This window comes from Lactuca virosa, chromosome 9, assembly GCF_052849685.1.
Source record: "Lactuca virosa cultivar CGN04683 chromosome 9, Lactuca_virosa_CGN04683_v6, whole genome shotgun sequence".
NCBI lineage: Eukaryota > Viridiplantae > Streptophyta > Magnoliopsida > Asterales > Asteraceae > Lactuca > Lactuca virosa.
Window position 1 is genome coordinate 62,227,397 of NC_136434.1, and position 7,487 is coordinate 62,234,883.

Genomic DNA, 7,487 nt, shown 5'->3' on the forward strand with positions numbered 1-7,487 from the left:
AACTATGAAAAGGGATGCCGCAATCATAGTCCCAATTGTTTAGACCTTTTGCCATCTGCTTCAAATCTACTTGGTGGAAGTGTTTCCTCACCATCATTTTCATGAATCGGAGAGAAACCTTATGACCCTTTGATTTTATGGTGTATGTGTTCTTATCCATGTGAATCGTCAAAACCATAGTCACAAGACAAGGATAATGACAAATCCAAACTCATATGGACTGAACTTATGCAATCTTAACTTCTTGCCACCTGGCAGTACAGGGCCTGCCATTGCTTCCAAGTTGTTATGCAACCAATTGAGAACTTTCAAAACTCCTATGCAAAGCCAACTTTAACTGGAATGGGCACAGAATATGTCAACACGATAGGTTATAAAACTCAAGTCGTGTGCTAGTGAAGAACCTCAGGTTTTATTCTTGATTAGTTCTTGAAATTCTTTTTAGGATCTTTAAGACTCCCACTATCCTCTTGACATATAAGACTATCTTGCCAAATATTCAAGAGATAGTGCGGATTCTTTATCAAGACAAACACTTCACACAATTGGCCTTAGTTGGTCTTTGTTGTATCCAAAACATCACAACTTACCGATTTCAAATGTACAAGAGTAGGACACTTTTACTCTTACATTTGACAAGTGTTTTAAACCTTTCTTTAAGATATGTCACTCAACTTACAGTCTTGGAGTATGACTCTAAGACTTGTTTTGGACCGAAGTATGACTCATCTTCTTGATTTAACCATTTCAGCAATTCTTGATTCCTCTTCTTAGCCATAGGAATGCACTAAGATTTCCTTAGAGGACTAATTGTGATATGATTTCTAAATCATTAAGATGATCACAAAACCTGATACTAAAGTACTCTCCCATCTTTTCAGATTTGAGAAACTTTTATCTTTCTGCCTAATTTGATTCTTCCCATTCGTTCTGCCATACATTGAGACTTTTCCAATGTTTCAGAATTATACTTAAACTTGTAAGTATAACCATATTTACTAAACTTTAGTAAATCAAATAGTCTTAACGAGCTTTGTGGTGGACATGACCAGTGCACAAGAATGAGTACTCGATCCCTTTAGTCCTTCACTTGACTCACACATCCATGTGAACAAGTAATTAGTCTTGATTTTCCAATGCTTGAAAGTTCTCATTCATCATACTATTCAACTTGCATGATTCCAAGTTTCGGTCCAATTGAAACTTGGGTGATGAGGAACTTTCCTGATTTGGTAAATTTAGACACTACCACAAATAAAATAATCAAATCCATTTTCCAATATTGCTGTCAGTGGAATCATATAAGCAACAATTTTCCACAAATGCCATTGTAAGGATACTTCAAATAAACAAAATTAAACAATTTTCTTTTATTTTAAAACTTAGCGGAAAAACTTATCCTTACAATCCACATGGAAAATTGTTGTTATCTATTCCTTAGCAATATTTCATAACTTCTTAAGCAACTGCTCAAAATTCTAATGCGATCGAAATCCACCTTCGCGATCAGAATCAACATATACTTCCTTTAAGATTTCTCTCTATTCTTTGATTCTTAAAACATCAACATGTAACCCAGTCACATCATGTAATGAGGATCTCAGAATAGAACTTAACAGAGTTAGATAATGGGCTCTACCTGATGTAGAGTCAAACTTATTGACTTTAACATCCTTAGGTAAATTTGGCAGCTTTGCAATCAACGCCCCTTCCTTTGGCAAAATAAACATATGGACCCTTTGGTAATGGGACTATCTCAGACTTAGCCTTTCTCTTTACCATTTGGTCAACCAGGTTGACTATGGCCAATCCCTTTCCATTGGGAAGAGAATGCTTTTTCTGGATTTCCAGTGTCACCATTGTCACTGTCCATAAAGTTTTTGGGAAGTTGATCTTCTAATCAAATTTGCTTCACTATCGTCCAAATCATTGCTGATTCAGCAGCACCAAGAAACTAGATATGATCATTAAGGTTCATGTCATAGTCTGTTTCATAGTAGTCCTAAAGGAACTCACTATGTGACTTAGAAAGTGATTGAACATCCAACTTTCTCAAGACTTTGACACCCAACTCTCCCGGCTTGTCAATATGTGACTTCATCTCTAAGATGTGATCACACATAGAACTTGCTTGCCATTAGGGCTTGAGTGACCTTGAACTTGTGGGTTAGGGAGAATAATTGGAGGAGGTGGAGGAAGAGAAGTATGACTTCCATGAGCCAAACTCGGGAAGTCATATTCATTAGGAAATCTTGGTTTGGGAAGATCATTGTTGTCTAAACCAGACATCAACAATGGGAGAAATTCACGTAAAGTTGATTTAAGTCCTTAATATAACACCCAATATGATATATTAAGGCTAGGACCCAACAAACTATTTTATAACTTGGAAGAGGGATGCCATAATCCAAGCTATAAAATATTTGAAGGTAGGTGAATGACGATTCACCAATTTCCACCAAGATAAACGAAATGTATTATTAGGTTTTAATTGGTTTTGAAACTCCTAGATTCTTTTGAGATTCATTGAACTTTTCAATGGCATGTTTCAATCTCGAGTGTGCCCTTCAGGTTTTGTGACTGGGATGCCGAGGATCACAAAACAAGGTGTGAAGTAACCATACAAATATACTTGGTACCCTTAATATTTACCCCTCAATCGATGTGCCGGTTAACCACACACGCTCCAACGATACTATGATAAACATTAAGTTACCCTTTGCCTACCTTGTTAAGTCCAGGTTAGTGTGCCGGTTAACCACACACGCTCCACTAACAACTTAAACAAAGTGCAAAGTGTAATTTCATGGATTAGCACCTTATTCACATTTTCCTAAGTAACTAAGATTGGGAATTTATAAAAGGTTTAATTACTTAGTATTTATCATTAATACTTTTAATGAAGGGAGAATTATAGTCCTTGTCCTACCTGTTCGGCTAACGACCCTCCACTAGTCAAGGAAGCGGTGGGTGAGAGTGGACATCCATTAAACTGCCATTTTATAGGCAGTAACCTTATACCCCCCTTATAGACCAGCTTCGTGAATGAGGCCTACTAATGGTAAGACGACTTGCTCTTATACATATAATATATTAAACTTTTAATATTATAATAGTATAAGGGTGTATTTTAGACATTTAAAATACTTGGTGGTTTAATCTATTAATTAAACTATACTCTTAATTTAATTAAATTTAAATCATGTCATTATGGAATTATTAATTCTCTTTTAATTAAACACTTTAATTATCTATTAATAAAGTCCATAAGAGTTAATTGAATTATTCAATAAAAACATCATAATTCCAATTATTAAATTCAAAATTAAAACTATTTAATTAATTGTTTAAGTTATGAACCCAAGAGTTTTAGAATTCAATTCTTTTTTTTTATCATAAAAAAACTTTTTCCAAATTCCAAAACTTGAGGGCAAGTTTTGTAACTCTTGAAAACTTTTGGATTCCATAACTTATGGAGTTAAATACTTGTTTTATGATGAAACTTTTCATGTTCTATAACTTAAGAGCAAGTTATGGAATTCTTTAAAACATTAAGACTAAGTTTTGTAACTCCATAAAAAACTTTGAATCAATTTTTTTAAAAACCTTTTCATATCCATAACTTATGGAGGTTTCAAAAAACTCTTTAGATCAAACTTTTAAAACTAATAAAATAATCATATCATTTTATATTTTACTAAATTTGACCTAATTCAACTCATATAGCAAATGATTCAAATTTTACAAATAATTAGTTTTTCACAAAAACAAGTAATTATCATAAAATTTGACAAACGTCATGTTTTTTTTTTCTTTTTTTTTTCCAACTTTGAAAATAAAACATTTGCATCAATATAACAGAAAACAACCCATGGCTTTGATACCACTGTTGGGTTTTGAGCATTCTAACACTCCTATGGTGTACATGCAACCCTATAAACCTTGGATCTATGTTTTCTCTATTATACATGCGAATATTAACTATTCCAAGGTTTCATCCTAACTAGCATATTATAAAGCACCTATACTACAAAGTTCTAGTTAGATGACATACCTTTTGATGTAGCTTGATGTCTTCAAGCTTTAAGAGCTTAGCCCCAATAGTGTGGAAGCCTCAAATGGAATCACAAATCACCAAAACAGCTTGGAAGAACTTGAGAGAATATGTATGCACACTAAAATCGGCCCACTCTTATTTTCACACACTTGTGCCAATTTTGTGAGCCAAGGACCCCTTTATATATTATGGAGGATTAGGGTTACATCCATGTAAACCCTAATACCCATGACCTTTCATTTACATAGGATCCATGGGTTAAAAGCTCCATGGACCATCCATGAAAGCTTAGCCCAACCTAAATGAACTTGGCCCATTCCATATATATAAGAGTCCATATTTAGTTAGTTCTTTTTTATCACTTAATTAATTCTAAATTAATTCTTGATCAATACTAATTAAATAATATGATTCCATATTAATATATTAGAACTTATAATATATTAATATAAATCATAAATATACTATTCTCAAAAGACTATCCATATAAATTGTGTCGGTGAAGTGCAACCCAAATGGACCATGCCGGGTCGGGTCAAGTACATACCAAATATAGTTATGGACTTAGACATTAATCCAACACAAACTACCACCAAATTATATTACAACCAGGCCAAATCTCCAAAACGGCTCAACTAGATACATAACATCTCATACCTTTGGAATGTATAACACAACACACGATGATCTTCCTAATGAAGACCAAGCAAATTCAAATAGATTTCGAATCTCAGATGGAGACCTAGGAAACTCCCCAATAATAACTGCCTCTAACATCAAGAATCACATGCAAATGCACAAGAAATACTTCTGACAGTCCATTCATAACACTGATTCTCTATAAAAAAAAAAGGAACTACCACACACCTCGTTTGCAAATCTCTAATCATTAGTTCGTCACAAGAATCATTCATAAATACAAGAGGCATAAATCTAATAGTTGGGATACGTCAGAGACAACAAAAGTTGTCATTCCCAATTCACCTCCCTTGATTACTTGAAACGATCATGTAGCACCTGACCCAACTGTATTCAAAGAAAGCAACTTTATTCTAACTTTCTTCAAAGACAGCAGAATCTTGATCTCATCTTAAGGCAATCATACCACAAGAATCCTCTTGTGCCTTCCCACACTACCATACTTGTCGCTAAAGAAAACCCCAATTATCTAGTCTCATTTTGGGTCTACTCCCTAACTCTGAAAATCATAGGTCTGATCTCTCTCTCTTTGCTCTGAACACAGAAAGCTGGAATAACATAACTCCCGTTGTAGGCAGTGACATCCCAATCTATTTTCCAATCATTCAGTCTCTGACTGCAATCCTCCAGTCGATCATCACAATCGCTTCCTTTTGAGTTCCACGACTCAACCGACACTACCTCGAGATAGGCCATCAAGACCTCTAATCAACTAACTCACCTAGGTCTGCACCATTTAGCTCAGACTAACATGACCACTAAGGCCCAAACAATCACCAGACCCATCCTCAGTCTGAACAACCATAACTGAAAGGCCGATAAAGACAGGAACACACTGCAATGAATCATGATGTCAGACCATGCTACCTACCCTCAACCAACTCCTTAGAATCCCCAAAATTTTCCTTGATTTGAGTACGGATCCTGTGCTTTCAGTAGTACGAGCCCAATACTACCTTCCATACCTATCCATACTTTCCTCAAGAATTGTTTCAGATCCTCTAAGTAACTACTCATGTCCACTACCGTCAGATCCGGCCACATATACCCGCTCTCAAACGAGTACACACTTCTAATCTTCCTAGATTCTGAAAGATATTGTATGCTCAAGAATTATATTAAAATGATGTTGCTAATTAACATATGATACTAATGGGTCATACTAATAACAACTTGATATAATTGATTATTTATTAGAAATTGATTTTAATAAATATTTAATAAACTCTTTTAATTAAATTGGAAAATATTTATTTCTAGGAAATAATAATTTTCATTAGCAAGTAACATTATATACATAATTCATATGGTATGAATTAATAAGTCATGCACAACATTTTGGACTAGATAAATCCTTTTGTCTTTTACTAAAAAGTTAAAGTTTATATTTTATAAACTTGGTTTAGAAAATATAAAAGTTTTTGTCTTATTCCTTTTTATTAATTTTGAAATTAAGAAGTCGAAGGAAGAGTATGGCTTTTAAGTTTGTTTATTCAAAAGTAATGGGCATATCTTAAAGTATGGGGGAACACTTAGGTGTAGGGGAATGATGGACTTAAAGCATTGAGACCTTTGGGTAATGTTTTAACTTTAAGAAAGGCTTCCATCTATTTCTTTCTTACACTTGTTAAAAACGTAAGTGGCATAAGGAATGTCATCTCTCTCACTTTTGGTTCATGCATGAAGATTACTTGCACATTCTTATACTCTCTTGAAGTTCATATTTGTTATGAACTTCAAGCTTAAGAGATTAAGAGTTTTATACAAAAGAACTAGCATTCTACATCAAGTTGATATATTGTTGGTGTCTCTAAAGTTCATCATTCTTCATCAACTTCCAAGCCTCCCAAGAGGATCCAAGGAACGATAAAGGTTGTTAATTCTTCATTTCTTTGGTTGGTGTTGTTTTCTTTCCAAACTTTGCAAGATGATCCTTGGTGGGTTTAACTTGTTTATGTTATTCAAAAATGATCAAGTCTTTCGTTTCCAAATATCATGTTTTTGAAACTAGTTTTTGAATAAAAACCCAACAGAGTCTCCTTCTAGGATCCCTCTTCCGAAAATGCTCACACAAGCGCATTCTAACATTCTTCCTAGGCTTTCCTAGGGTTCCCTCCACACCACTCTCCACCATTAGCTGCAGAAGAGACTCCTTGTAATACCTTCTAACTACCTCGTGAATACAATTACATGCCACATGCACTAAATAATTTTTCGACTGTAAGGTCTCACACTACAACGGTTGGACTCAAACAAGATCTGCGCAATAGAGGTAAACCTAACCTTCTAAAATTATCTAATCCCTGCAACATGTAACCTAACGTATTCACTTAATAGTTAGCTGATATTATTGGAGGTCTCTAAAAGCACAAAGCAAGCATCATTCGTGCATTGAGTAATCTAAAATAGTGCCTCACTTAATCAAGTCTTTCTATCCAACAACCTAAAATCCATACTAGCATGCAGTTCCAAAAGCTCAATCAACATGCATATAAAGGCATCTCTCCTAGCATTCTATCATGCAAATCATGAGCAGATCCTTAGCCATAGTCTGGCATGCAATTTTCATATACTCATACCAAAACAATAAGTATAACACATGTATGGGTATTTTGGGAAATACTTACTTGAGCTCGGCTGATTGCATGTATCGCACCCTTTCTTCTTAGAAAATCATTTTATTTTAAAAGATTTTAGAAATCATCATATTGAGTTCACACACACCCGCGAG